Raw genomic sequence first — 15,079 nt, 5'->3', positions numbered from 1 at the left:
TCATAAGACTTGATAAGATTGCTTAAATATTGAAGGGGAATCATTCCTATAAAAAGAATTCTGCAAAATGAAGATGTGTCCTATTATCTGAGAGAGATTATTGATTCCATATCCAAATTGACATGTTATTTTTATTGCTCTTCTTCCCCACTTTACATATAAAGCTGTAAACCTGAATTTAACTCCAATAAGAGTCTTATTCTTTTGTTTTTCATTTAGGTTGTATGGACTCATGAAGAAGAAGAAGCTACTTCGATCAAATTGAAACTTTATTTTTTTTTAATTTTTTTTTAAGATTTATCTATTTATTCATGAGAGACACAGACTGAGACAGAGGCAGAGACATAGAGGGAGAAGCAGGTTTCTCACAGGGAGCCTGATGTGGGACTCGATCCTGGATCCCAGGATCATGACCTGAGCTGAAGGCAGGTGCCCAACCGCTGAGCCACCCAGGCGTCCCTGAAATTGAAACTTTATTTATTTGTTTGTTTATTTATTTATCAATTTTAAAAAAGGTTTTATTTAAATACTAGTGAGTTAAGATATAGTGTAATATTGCTTTCAGGATGTGATTCATCACTTCATAAAACACCCAGTGCTCATTACAACAAGACTCTCCTTAATATCCATCACTCATTTGGCCCATCATCATCGCACCTCCCCTGGGGAAACCTTCATTTGTTCTCTATAGTTGAACTTCTATGGTTTGCCTCCCTCTCTTTCCTCCCCCTTCCCTTGTGTTCACCTGTTTTGTATCTTAAGTGCATGTAGGAATGAAATTACGGTGTTTGTCTTTCTCTGATTACTGTATGTTCGCTTAGCATAATACCCTCTAGTTCCATTCATGTTGTTGCAAATGCCAAGATCTCATTCTTTTTGATGGCAGAGTAATATTCCATTGTATATGCATAGCACATCTTCTTTTTTTAAAAATAAATTTATTTTTTATTGGTGTTCAATTTACCAACATACAGAATAACACCCAGTGCTCATCCTGTCAAGTGCCCCCCTCAGTGCCCGTCACCCATTCACCCCCACCCCTACCCTCCTCCCCTTCCACCACCCCTAGTTCGTTTCCCAGAGTTAGGAGTCTTTATGTTCTGTCTCCCTTTCTGATATTTCCCACACATTTTTCTCCCTTCCCTTACATTCCCTTTCACTATTATTTATATTCCCCAAATGAATGAGAACATACACTGTTTGTCTTTCTCCGATTGACTTACTTCACTCAGCATAATACCCTCCAGTTCCATCCACGTTGAAGCAAATGGTGGGTATTTGTCGTTTAGAAACGACAAATGGCTGAGTAATATTCCATTGTATACATAAACCACATCTTCTTTATCCATTCATCTTCCGATGGACACCGAGGCTCCTTCCACAGTTTGGCTATTGTGAACATTGCTGCTCTAAACATCGGGGTGCAGGTGTCCCGGCGTTTCATTGCATCTGAATCTTTGGGGTAAATCCCCAGCAGTGCAATTGCTGGGTCGTAGGGCAGGTCTATTTTTAACTCTTTGAGGAACCTCCACACAGTTTTCCAGAGTGGCTGCACCAGTTCACATTCCCACCAACAGTGCAAGAGGGTTCCCTTTTCTCCGCATCCTTTCCAACATTTTTGGTTTCCTACCTTGTTAATTTTCCCCATTCTCACTGGTGTGAGGTAGTATCTCATTGTGGTTTTGATTTGTATTTCCCTGATGGCAAGTGATGCAGAGCATTTTCTCATGTGCATGTTGGCCATGTCTCTGTCTTCCTCTGTGAGATTTCTCTTCATGTCTTTTGCCCATTTCATGATTGGATTGTTTGTTTCTTTCCTGTTAAGTTTAAGAAGTTCTTTATAGATCTTGGAAACTAGCCCTTTATCTGATACGTCATTTGCAAATATATTCTCCCATTCTGTAGGTTGTCTTTTAGTTTTGTTTACTGTATCCTTTGCTGTGCAAAAACTTCTTATCTTGATGAAGTCCCAATAGTTCATTTTTGCTTTTGTTTCTTTTGCATTCATGGATGTATCTTGCAAGAAGTTACTGTGGCCAAGTTCAAAAAGGGTGTTGCCTGTGTTCTCCTCTAGGATTTTGATGGAATCTTGTCTCACATTTAGATCTTTCATCCATTTTGAGTTTATCTTTGTGTATGGTGAAAGAGAGTGGTCTAGTTTCATTCTTCTGCATGTGGATGTCCAATTTTCCCAGCACCATTTATTGAAGAGACTGTCTTTTTTCCAGTGGATAGTCTTTCCTCCTTTATCGAATATTAGTTGACCATAAAGTTGAGGGTCCACTTCTGGGTTCTCTATTCTGTTCTATTGATCTATGTGTCTCTTTTTGTGCCAGTACCACACTGTCTTGATGACCACAGCTTTGTAGTACAACCTGAAATCTGGCATTGTGATGCCCGCAGCTATGGTTTTCTTTTTTAAAATTCCCCTGGCTATTCGGGGTCTTTTCTGATTCCACACAAATCTTAAAATAATTTGTTCAAACTCTCTGAAGAAAGTCCATGGTATTTTGATAGGGATTGCATTAAATGTGTAAATTGCCCTGGGTAACATTGACATTTTCACAATATTAATTCTGCCAATCCATGAGCATGGACTATTTTTCCATCTCTTTGTGTCTTCCTCAATTTCTTTCAGAAGTGTTCTATAGTTTGTAGGGTATAGATCCTTTACCTCTTTGGTTAGGTTTATTCCTAGGTATCTTATGCTTTTGGGTGCAATTGTAAATGGGATTGACTCCTTAATTTCTCTTTCTTCAGTCTCATTGTTAGTGTATAGAAATGCCACTGATTTCTGGGCAATGATTTTGTATCCTGGCACGCTACCAAATTGCTCTATGAGTTCTAGCAATCTTGGGGTGGAGACTTTTGGGTTTTCCATGTAGAGTATCATGTCATCTGCGAAGAGGGAGAATTTGACTTCTTCTTTGCCAATTTGAATGCCTTTAATGTCTTTTTGTTGTCTGATTGCTGAGGCTAGGACTTCCAGTACTATGTTGAATAGCAGTGGTGAGAGTGGACATCCCTGTCTTGTTCCTGATCTTAGGGGAAAGGCTCCCAGTGCTTCCCCATTGAGAATGATATTTGCTGTGGGCTTTTCGTAGATGGCTTTTAAGATGTCGAGGAATGTTCCCTCTATCCCTACACTCTGAAGAGTTTTGATCAGGAATGGATGCTGTATTTTGTCAAATGCTTTCTCTGCATCTATTGAGAGGATCATATGGTTCTTGGTTTTTCTCTTGCTGATATGATGAATCACATTGATTGTTTTACGAGTGTTGAACCAGCCTTGTGTCCCGGGGATAAATCCTACTTGGTCATGGTGAATAATTTTCTTAATGTATTGTTGGATCCTATTGGCTAGTATCTTGTTGAGAATTTGTGCATCCATGTTCATCAGGGATATTGGTCTGTAATTCTCCTTTTTGGTGGGGTCTTTGTCTGGTTTTGGAATTTAGGTGATGCTGGCCTCATAGAATGAGTTTGGAAGTACTCCATCTCTTTCTATATTTCCAAAGAGCTTTAGGAGAATAAGTATGGTTTCTTCTTTAAACGTTTGATAGAATTCCCCAGGGAAGCCATCTGGCCCTGGACTCTTGTGTCTTGGGAGGTTTTTGATGACTACTTCAATTTCCTCCCTGGTTATTGGCCTGTTCAGGTTTTCTATTTCTTCCTGTTCCAGTTTTGGTAGTTTGTGGCTTTCCAGGAATGCGTCCATTTCTTCTAGATTGCCTAATTTATTGGCATATAGCTATTCATAATATGTTTTTAAAATCGTTTGTATTTCCTTGGTGTTGGTAGTGATCTCTCCTTTCTCATTCATGATTTTATTAATTTGAGTCTTCTCTCTCTTCTTTTTAATAAGGCTGGCTAATGGTTTATCTATCTTATTAATTCTTTCAAAGAACCAACTCCTGGTTTTGTTGATCTGTTCCAGTTCTTCTGGTCTCGATTTCGTTGAGTTCTGCTCTAATCTTAATTAACTCTCTTCTTCTGCTAGGTGTAGGATCTATTTGCTCTCTTTTCTCTAGCTCCTTTATGTGTAAGGTTAGCTTTTGTATTTGAGTTCTTTCCAGTTTTTGAATGGATGCTTGTATTGCGATGTATTTCCCCCTTAGGACTGCTTTTGCTGCATCCCAAAGATATTGAACGGTTGTATCTTCATTCTCATTAGTTTCCATGAATCTTTTTAATTCTTCCTTAATTTCCTGGTTGACTCTCATCTTTTAGCAGGATGGTCCTTAACCTCCACGTGTTTGAGGTCCTTCCAAACTTCTTGTTGTGATTTAGTTCTAATTTCAAGGCATTATGGTCTGAGAATATGCAGGGGACGATCCCAATCTTTTGGTATCGGTTTAGACCCGATTTGTGACCCAGTGTGTGGTCTATTCTGGAGAAAGTTCCATGTGCACTTGAGAAGAATGTGTATGCAGTTGAGTTTGGATGTAAAGTTCTGTAGATATCTGTGAAATCCATCTGGTCCAGTGTATCATTTAAAGCTCTCGTTTCTTTGGAGATGTTGTGCTTAGAAGACCTATCGAGTATAGAAAGAGCTAGATTGAAGTCACCAAGTATAAGTGTATTATTATCTAAGTATTTCTTCACTTTGGTTATTAATTGATTTAAATTAATGATTTAAATAAATGATTTAAATAAATTGAATACATTGAAGTCACCAAGTATAAGTGTATTATACTTATACCAAGTATAAGTGTATTATACATTATAAATAAATTGAATACATTGAATACATAAATAAATTGAATACATTGAAGTCACCAAGTATAAGTGTATTATTATCTAAGTATTTCTTCACTTTGGTTATTAATTGATTTAAATTAATGATTTAAATAAATGATTTAAATTAATAAATTTTAGTTTATCTGATATAAGGATGGCTACTCCTGCTTTCTTTTGAGGACCATTTGAATGGTCAATGGTTCTCCAACCTTTTATTTTCAGGTTGTAGGTGTCCTTCTGTCTAAAATGAGTCTCTTGTAGACAGCATTAGATGGGTCCTGCTTTTTTATCCAGTCTGAAACCCTGCGCCTTTTGATGGGGTCATTAAGCCCGTTCACGTTCAGAGTTACTATTGAAAGACATGAGTTTAGTGTCATCATGATATCTATTCCGTCCTTGTTTTTGTGGATTGTTCCACTGAACTTCTTCTTAAAGGGGAATTTTAAGAGTCCCCCTTAAAATCTCTTGCAGAGCTGGTTTGGAGGTCACATATTCTTTCAGTTGCTGCCTGTCTTGGAAGCTCTTTGTCTCTCCTTCCATTTTGAATGAGAGCCTTGCTGGATAAAGTATTCTTGGTTGCATGTTCTTCTCATTTAGGACCCTGAATATATCCTGCCAGCCCTTTGTGGCCTGCCAGGTCTCTGTGGAGAGGTCTATTGTTACCCTAATACTCCTCCCCATAAAAGTCAGGGATTTCTTGTCTCTTGCTGCTTTAAGGATCTTCTCTTTATCTTTGGAATTTGCAAGCTTCACTATTAAATGTCGAAGTGTTGAACGGTTTTATTGATTTTAGGGGGGGATCTCTCTATTTCCTGGATCTGAATGCCTGTTTCCCTTCCCAGATTAGGAAAGTTTTCAGCTAGAATTTGTTCAAATACATATTCTGGCCCTCTGGCCCTTTCGGCGCCCTCGGGAACCCCAATTAAATGTAGGTCTTTCTTCCTCAGGCTGTCGTTTATTTCCCTTATTCTATCTTCATGGTCTTTTAATTGTCTGTCTCTTTTTTCCTCAGTTTCCCTCTTTGCCATCAACTTGTCTTCTAGGTCACTCACTTGTTCTTCCACTTTGTTAACCCTCATTGTTAGGACTTCTAGTTTGGATTGCATCTCATTCAATTGATTTTTAATTTCTCCCTGATTGGATCTAAATTCTGCAGTCATGAAGTCTCTTGAGTCCTTTATACTTTTTTCTAGAGCCACCAGTAGCTGTATAATAGTGCTTCTGAATTGGCTTTCTGACATTGAATTGTAATCCAGATTTTGTAACTCTGTGGGAGAGAGGACTGTTTCTGATTCTTTCTTTTGAGGTGAGGTTTTCCTTCTAGTCATTTTGCTCAGTGCAGAGTGGCCAAAAACAAGTTGTATTGGGAAAAGGAGAAAAAGAGAGGAGAGAAAGAAGGAAAGAAAAGAGGAAAAAAAAGAAAAAAAGAAAGAAAAAAGAAAAAAGGAAGAAAAAGAGAAAGAAAAAGAAAGAAAGGGAAAAAAAGGTTGGAGGGAAGCAAACAGAAATCAAAAAGCAAAAAAATAATAATAATAATAATAATAAAAAAAAAACACGGGGGAGTATCTTCCGATTCTGTATACTTTAAGTCCCTTGTCTTCCCCTGGAACTTGTCCGTCTAGCTGGTCTTCTGACGGAGGGGCCTGTTGTGCTGATTTTCAGGTGTTAGCACTTGGGGGAGCTGCTGTGCCCCCTGCCTGGTGTAGGGCTCAGTGGGGGTTGTTTACCCTGTGAGGCCCCAGGAGGAACAGCCCCAGTGGCGGGGCCAGCTCTGGAGCCCTGGATTCAGCCCCCGCAGTAACTCCAGAGCACTCCGTCTGCAGGGCCTGGAGGCTCCGGGGCGGGGCCGCTGATCTGCTCAGCTGGGGCAGGAGCGTCCTTGCGGTCCTGTGCCCTCCCGGCCTCTGCCTGTCCCGGGGGGAGGTTGAATCCTGGGCTGTGTCCCGGCGCCCTGTGCTCCGCAGCCTGCGCTGTTGGATTCGTGCTCCTGCCCCGCAGCCCCTTCCGCGCGGAGCCTCTTCCTCTGCCTGAACCCCTCCGAGCTGTCCTGGGTCAATGCGTGTGCGCGCTGCAGCCCTTAGGGAGCTCGGCGCACTCTCCTGGGCCCGCAGGTGTCTGTTAGTGTCCCCGGGAGCCCGAGGGCATCCTCGCCCTCCTGGGTCCTGCTCCAACTCCCTGCGAGCCCCTTTCCGCCCGGGAAGGTTGGTGCAGCTCCTGCTCCTCCGGGACGGGGCTCGCCTGCTCGCCTGTGGACACTTGCCCCGGCCTCAGCCCGGCTCCTCGCGGGCCCCTCCCCCTTGGAGGCCTTTGGTTTCTTTATTTCTTTTTACCCCGTCTTCCTACCTTGATAGAAGCGCAAACTCTTCTCACTGTAGCATTCCAGCTGTTCTGTCTTTAAATCTCAGGCCGAATTCGTAGATTTTCAGGATGATTTGAAGGTTATCTAGGTAATTTGTTGGGGACAGGTGACTTGGGGACCCTACTCTTCCACCATCTTGCCCCTCCGCATCTGAAATTGAAACTTTAAAGCATTATGTAGAAATTGCTGTTAAAGGTGAACTGCTCTATCCTTTTTAAAAGCATATTTTATTGATATATTCAACATGATCAGAAAAGGTCACACAAGTAATTCTTCTTGAGCTTGTATAAATAACTGTAAATATTGAAAGGAAAATCTCATGGCAATATCAAAGTGTCACCAAGAAATAAGCACGGTTGTGTCTTGACAAGAGGTCAACTAATTCAAAGAAAAAATATTACAAGGCCCAATTTGCAATCCTAGCTTTTAAATTTAGCAATTTGATTTTGTCAGCATACAGAGGCTAAATCTGTATCTTAGTACTAATTCGTAATAAAGCAAGCTCACAAAAGACTTGTGCATAAACCAGAATTATAATTTGTGAATTAAAAATGAGAAACATAACTGTTTTAATGCCTAGAACACATCAGCATTTTCTGTGCATTTTCTCCCAGCAGACACAAGTGATAATCATGAAACTGTCTCATGAGCAAGGGAGTTTGTTAAATGTTTCAATAGCACCAAGCTTTGGTAATTCAATGCATACGTTTCCATGGAGAGAAGAGTGAAGGATACTTTGTCCAGGGCATCCCCTCCTCTAGTTAAAAATAAAAGAATCTAATTTAGCTAGCTTAAGCAGTAGAACTACTTGTGAGATGACATGAGTTAGTTTATTCAATCTTCAAAAGGCCAGAGGCTTGGAGACTACAAGCCAAGGGCAATACCAATCACACCATGGGAGAAGATGATGCCTTGCTTCTGTCCCTGCTGGACACAGACACTGCTGCCCACACTGCTGATGCTGAGCACAGGAGACTCACCCACTGATTCTAGGGAAAACAAAACAATTCCACTACCTTTCATGCCAGAGTAATTGGAATTTGCTGAGGACTTGCTTCCTCAAATTACATTCTTCTAATGCAAGATTTCATATGGATGCATTTGATTGGTGAAGCTGAGGTCCCCTGACTGTACCCTAACTACAAGAAAGGCTGGGAAAGTGAATTTCACTGGGAAAGTGTTTATACCTTTCTCATATATCTTAATATGAGAAATTTTTAAAAGATTTTATTTATTTATACAGAGAGAGAGAGAGAGAGAGAGGCAGAGGGAGAAGCAGGCTCCATGCAGGGAGCCCAATGCGGGACTTGATGCCAGGTCTCCAGGATCACACTCCGGGCTGCAGGCAGTGCTAAACTGCTGCGCCACCAGGGCTGCCCTTAATATGAGAAATTTCTCAAACATTAGAAGTTAGGTAGCCATAAAATATGACAAATGCTGTTGCAGAGGACATTGCCACGTTTGGTTAACCCTCTCTTTGTTTCTATGTGTCCATACTTTGTATTTCATTCTCTTTTATTATTTTTAACTCATTTTTTATTTAAAAATTAACTAGTACTATTGCATAAAATCTGGAAAACATACTGAAGTGTCAACAGGAATCTCAAAAGTACAGTCTGAATATCACTTTATTCTTCTCCTTATTGCCTATGTAGGTTAATCTCTGTGCCTGCTTCCTCTCAACTCCCCTGGTGAAATTTAAGGCAGGTTTTATGATATTTATTTTCATTCTTAAATAATAAAAATGGGTCCTTGTCACTGTTAGTCATAAAAATCACCTCATTGCAGTAATTTAAGTGCATAGGTCTGTGTAATAATAAAAATCCTAAGGTTTTGAAATATATAAAGCTCCTTTCTTCTGCCTATAGTGATGGGAGAAGGTGGTTGACTCCTTTCTTTTGCTTCCAGCCCTCACATTCCCATCCTCCACTGGCTGCATTGTCTGGTGCCTCTAAAATCAGAGGCAGGGGCATCTGGGTGGCCAGTGGTTGAGTGTTTGTCTGCCTTTGGCTCAGGTCATGATCCCAGAGTCCTGGGATCCAGTCCTGCATCAGGCTCCCCACTGAGAGCCTGCTTCTTCCTGTGCTTTTGTCTCTACCTCCCTCTGTGTTTCTCTCATGAATAAATAAAAATAAAAATCTTTAAAAATAATAATAAATAAAATAAAATCAGAGAAGCGGAAGGTGGGAGGAGAGTCCAGAAAAGCCTGCCCTGAGTGATCCCAGTGCCATTGGTGATGGTTTCTTCCACATCTGGTGGGTGAGGAAAGTTGATCTTTGCCTCAGCAGTACTCTTCATGGGTTCTAGTGAGGGGAGACCTCACTAGAATCACTAGACTGTGCTTTTTATACAGGCAATGAGTTTCCTTGAGCTGGCCACTAACTTTTCTTCCCATAACCTCTTAAGAATCCAGCAGTCTCCTCCTCCAGCTACCCTTCAAGTAGAGGATATAAGTCACCACCAATGTCCCCAGGGTAGCCCATTAAGCAAGATATAGGAGCATCCTTGCCCTGCCATTGGTACTTACGAACCCAACTCTCAGTGCAACCCTGTCCCTATCCCATGCCAACTCTGTCAATTTGAGCCACAGCTACTCACCTGTAGATTCCTTCAACTTCTGTCTGATACTGTCTGATACTGCCTGAAACAATGGTGATATGCAGGAGGTCTTTCAAGTGTTCTTTAATAATCTTCTATCTTGAGGTTTGAAGAAAAAACTCCTCTGCTGCAGGAAATTCCTCTCCCTGATCAAGTTCTCTTGCATATTTGCAAACTTCTAAGGCATTTCATCTTCAATACCTTAATAGCCAAAATGCAGGATACCAACAGCCCTGAATCCACCTGTACTCATATTTGGGGCACCTTTTCTCAAAACTGAAATAGAGTCCCATTTTAATATACTTTTCATGCACAATCCTATCTGTAGTAGTACTACCATTGGAATAAGCCACTGTCAATTATTTCCTGCATTTCTTTCTAATCTCTTTTTCTAAGCAGCTTAGTTTTTCAAACTGATACCACATTTTATCAGATGCACATTTCCAAGTTTTTTAAAATTAACACTTTATGTTAACATCTTTTTTACATCATTACTCTTCAGAAATACAATTTGAAAAAAAAAAAAAAAAAGATGAAACTTCACTCACGATAACTCCAAACTGGAAACAACTCAAATATCCCTCAATAGGTTGGATGAACGATTTTTGATATATTCATAAAATGAAACAGTGTGCATCGATGAAAATGAATGAACTATAATTACATTCAGCATCATAGAAAGGAGGCACAGAAGAGTGTGTAATGTACAACTCTCTACAAAAGTTAGAGAACAGGGAAATTGTAATCAATGTAAACAAAAATGGCAGCTACCTTTGAGGAGTGATACTAAGTAAGAGGCAATATGAGAGTTCTCTGATGTGCCAAGGGTACTCTCAATCAGGATGGTGGTTATGAATGTATATAAAAGTTATTGAATTTTGGATTTAAGATTGGTGCACTTCATATGTGTTAGAGCTCAATTTAAAAATTATACAATGTGCAGGAAAAATATGTTTTGATTTTTAAGGGCTTCATGTTATTTCCTAATGACCTTTTTCCCATTTAAAAATGTTTAATGTCTCTTTTTCCGGAGTTTTTGACTTTAATATGAGGAAAATAAGCCTTTGTCAATCTTTGAGTGTATATCCTATTACATGGGAGACATTATTAGATGTGAAATTACTGGGGAACTTGGATGGCTCAGTTGGTGAGGTGTCTGCCTTTGGCTCAAGTCATGATCCCAGTTTCCTGTCCTGGAGCCCAAGCCCCCATTCCTCCCCCACATGTGAAGTCAGGCTTCTTGCTCAGTGGGGAGTCTCCTCTTCTCTCTCCTTCTGCCTCTCCTCACCATTTGTACTCTATTGCCCATTCTCTCTCTCTCTCTCTCAAATAAAATATTTTTTTAGGAAAAAGAAGTGAAATTACTGGGGGAGACATGAACACTTTAAAATATCTTAATGTGTATTGTTGGATTGCTTATCAGAAAGGTTGCACCTTTGACTTCTTTTTTTTGCCTTATTGCTGAGGCTAGGACTTCTAGTACTATGTTGAATAGCAGTGGTGACAGTGGACATCCCTGTCTTGTTCCTGATCTTAGGGGAAAGGCTCCCAGTATTTCCCCATTGAGAATGATATTTTCTGTGGGCTTTTCATAGATGACTTTTAAGATGCTGAGGAATGTTCCCTCTATACACTTTGAAGTGTTTTGATCAGGAATGGATGTTGTATTTTGTCGAATGCTTTCTCTGCATCTATTGAGAGGATCATATGGTTCTTGTTTTTTCTCTTGTTGATATGATGAATCACATTGATTGCTTTACGAGTGTTGAACCAGGCTTGCATCCCGAGGATAAATCCCACTTGGTCATGGTGAATAATCTTCTTAAGGTATTGTTGGATCCTATTGGCTAGTATCTTGTTGAGAATTTTTGCATCCATGTTCATCAGGGATATTGGTCTATAATTCTCCTTTTTGGTGGGGTCTTTGTCTGGTTTTGGAATTAAGGTGATGCTGGCCTCATAGAATGAGTTTGGAAGTATTCCATCTCTTTCTATCTTTCTGGACAGCTTTAGTAGAATAGGTATGGTTTCTTCTTTAAACGTTTGATAGAATTCCCCTGGCCCTGGACTTTTGTGTCTTGGGAGGTTTTTGATGACTGCTTCCATTTCCTCCCTGGTTGTCGGCTTGTTCAGGTTTTCTATTTCTTCCTGTTCCAGTTTTGGTAGTTTGTGGTTTTCCAGTAATGCGTCCATTTCTTCTAGATTGCCAAATTTATTGGTGTATAGCTGCTCATAATAAGTTTTTAAGATCATTTATATTTCCTTGGCATTGGTGGTGATCTCTCCTTTCTCATTCATGATTTTATTAATTTGAGTCTTTTCTCTCTTCTTTTTAATAAGGTTGGCTAATGGTTTATCTATCTTATTAATTCTTTCAAAGAACCAACTCCTGGTTTTGTTAATCTGTTCCACAGTTCTTCTGGTCTTTATTTCATTGAGTTCTGCTCAAGTCTTTATTAACTCTCTTCTTCTGCTGGGTGTAGGATCTATTTGCTGTTTTTCCCCCAGATCCTTTAGATGCAAAGTTAGCTTTTGTATTTGAGTTCTTTTGGCAAAGAAGAAGTCAAACTCTCACTTTTCTCAGATGACATGATACTGTACATAGAAAAATTAAAAGACTCCACCCCAAGATTCCTAGAACTCATAGAGCAATTTGGCAGTGTGGCAAGATACAAAATCAATGCCCAGAAGTGGCATTTCTATACACTCACAATGAGACTGAAGAAAGAGAAATTAAGGAGTCAGTCCCATTTACAATTGCACCCAAAAGCTTAAGATACCTAGGAATAAACCTAACCAAAGAGGTAAAGGATCTATACCCTAAAAACTATGGAACACTTCTAAAAGAAATTGCGGAAGACACAAAGAGATGGAAAAATATGCCATGCTCATGGATTGGAAGAATTAATATTGTGAAAATGTCAATGCTATTCAGGGCAACTTACACATTTAATGCAATCCCTATCAAAATACCATGGACTTTCTTCAGAGAGTTGGAACAAATCATCTTAAGATTTGTGTGGAATCAGAAAAGACCCTGAATAGCCAGGGGAATATTGAAAAAGAAAACCATAGCTGGGGGCATCACAATGCCAGATTTCAGGTTGTACTACAGATTTCAGGTTGTACTCAGCTTTGTACCACAAAGCTGTGATCATCAAGACAGTGTGGTACTGGCACAGAAACAGACACATAGATCAATGGAACAGAATAGAGAGCCCAGAAATGGACCCTAAGCTCTATGGTCAACTAATATTAGATAAAGCAGCAAAGACTATCACTGGAAAAAAAGACAGTCTCTTCAATAAATGGTGCTGAGAAAACTGGACATGCAGAAGAGTGAAACTAGACCATTCTCTTATACCATACACAAAGATAAACTCAAAATGGATGAAAGATCTAAATGTAAGACAAGATTCCATCAAAATCCTAGAGGAGAACACAGGCAACACCCTTTGTGAACTTGGCCACAGCAACTTCTTGCAAGATACAACCATGAAGGCAAGAGAAACAAAAGCAAAAATGAATTATTTGGGACTTCATCAAGATAAGAAGCTTTTGCACAGCAAAAGAAACAGTCAACAAAACTAAAAGACAACCTCCAGAATGGGAGAAGATATTTGCAAATGACATATCAGATAAAGGGCTAGTATCCAAGATCTATAAAGAACTTCTTAAACTTAACAGCAAAGAAACAAACAATCCAATCATGAAATGGGTAAAAGACATGAACAGAGATCTCACAGAGGAAGACATAGACATGGCCAACAAGCACATGAGAAAATGCTCCTCATCACTTGCCATTAGGGAAATACAAATCAAAACCACAATGAGATACCACCTCACACCCGTGAGAATGGGGAAAATTAACAAGGTGGGAAACAACAAATGTTTGAGAGGATGTGGAGGAAGGAGAACCCTCTTGCACTGTTGGTGGGAATGTGAACTGGTGCAGCCACTCTGGAAAACTGTGTGGAGGTTCCTCAAAGAGTTAAAAATAGATCTGTGCTTGGGATTTACCCCAAAATACAGATGCAGTGAAACGCCGGGACACCTGCACCCTGATGTTTATAGCAGCAATGTCCACAATAGCCAAACTGTGGAAGGAGCCATCGAAAGATGAAGGGATAAAGAAGATGTGGTCTATGTATACAATGGAATAGTACTCGGCCTTTAGAAACGACAAATACCCACCATTTGCTTCGATGTGGATGGAACTGGAGGATATTATCCTGAGTGAAATAAGTCAATCAGAGAAGGACAAACATTATATGGTCTCATTCATTTGGGGAATATAAAAAATGTGAAAGGGAATAAAGGGGAAAGGAGAGAAAATGAGTGGGAAATATCAGAAAGGAAGACAGAACATGAGAGACTCCTAACTCTGGGAAATGAACAAGGGATGGTGGAAGGGGAGGTGGGCAGGGGGTGGGGGTGACTGAGTGACGGGCACTGAGGGGGACACTTGATGGGATGAGCACTGGGTGTTACGCTATATGTTGGCAAATCGAACTCCAATTAAAAAAAAAAATGAAAGGTTGCACCATTATGCATGCATACTTCCAGTATGAAGCTGTGATTCTTTCACTGATATGCATGTTCACTTTCTAGTATGTACCCATCAGCAACTTTAAAGCTTTCCAGTATGCACCACCTATCTATCCAAAGCTGGTTGTCTCCTTGATTTAATTTGTACTTCTTTGATAATTGATGCTGTAAACATCTGCTGAATGAATATGAAGTGTGAACATGAATGTGAAAGTACCTTCTTTGCTTGTGACAGTATGTCACTCATGGAGCAGAATGCAGCCAGGCTGAGGCCATCATTCTATTCTCATGAGATGAATTATACAAATCTTAGTAAGAGAAAGAGAGACAAAGTATAATCTCTTCTCAGGCTGCATCTTTTCACAAAAATTTTGAGTCTGTGCAACTTCACCTTTCTTTTTTTGGAGGACTGAGGAATTGTACTTCAGTGTTCAAAAGAGAAAGAAACATTGTAATTGATGATATCACTAAATGCCTGTTTGGCCTCTAAAGAGATGGGTATGTCCCTCTGGAGGAAAGGCTGTGACTATTGTCCCACATAAGATGGAGGAATAAATCCCTAGTTCCTCTAGAACATTGAATGGGATTCCTAGAAACGGTTACCATCAATAGAGGACTGAGAAATCAATTCAGGTGATATTTTATTTTAACTTAATATTATATTGGGGAGAAAAATCAAATATCTTTGTTGAAAAACCCTTCAAACTGATGTCTATCTCAAAGTTCTGACATTTATACTTATAGCTCTATAAAAAGACTCAGTTAATGTGGGTCCAGGCAAGAAGAGACCCTCTTTGAGATTTAGACAAAAATAACAATTTCTAAAACACCTAT

Source organism: Canis lupus, chromosome 1 (genome assembly GCF_048164855.1).
Source record: "Canis lupus baileyi chromosome 1, mCanLup2.hap1, whole genome shotgun sequence".
Lineage (NCBI taxonomy): Eukaryota > Metazoa > Chordata > Mammalia > Carnivora > Canidae > Canis > Canis lupus.
This window is presented reverse-complemented; position numbering follows the sequence as displayed.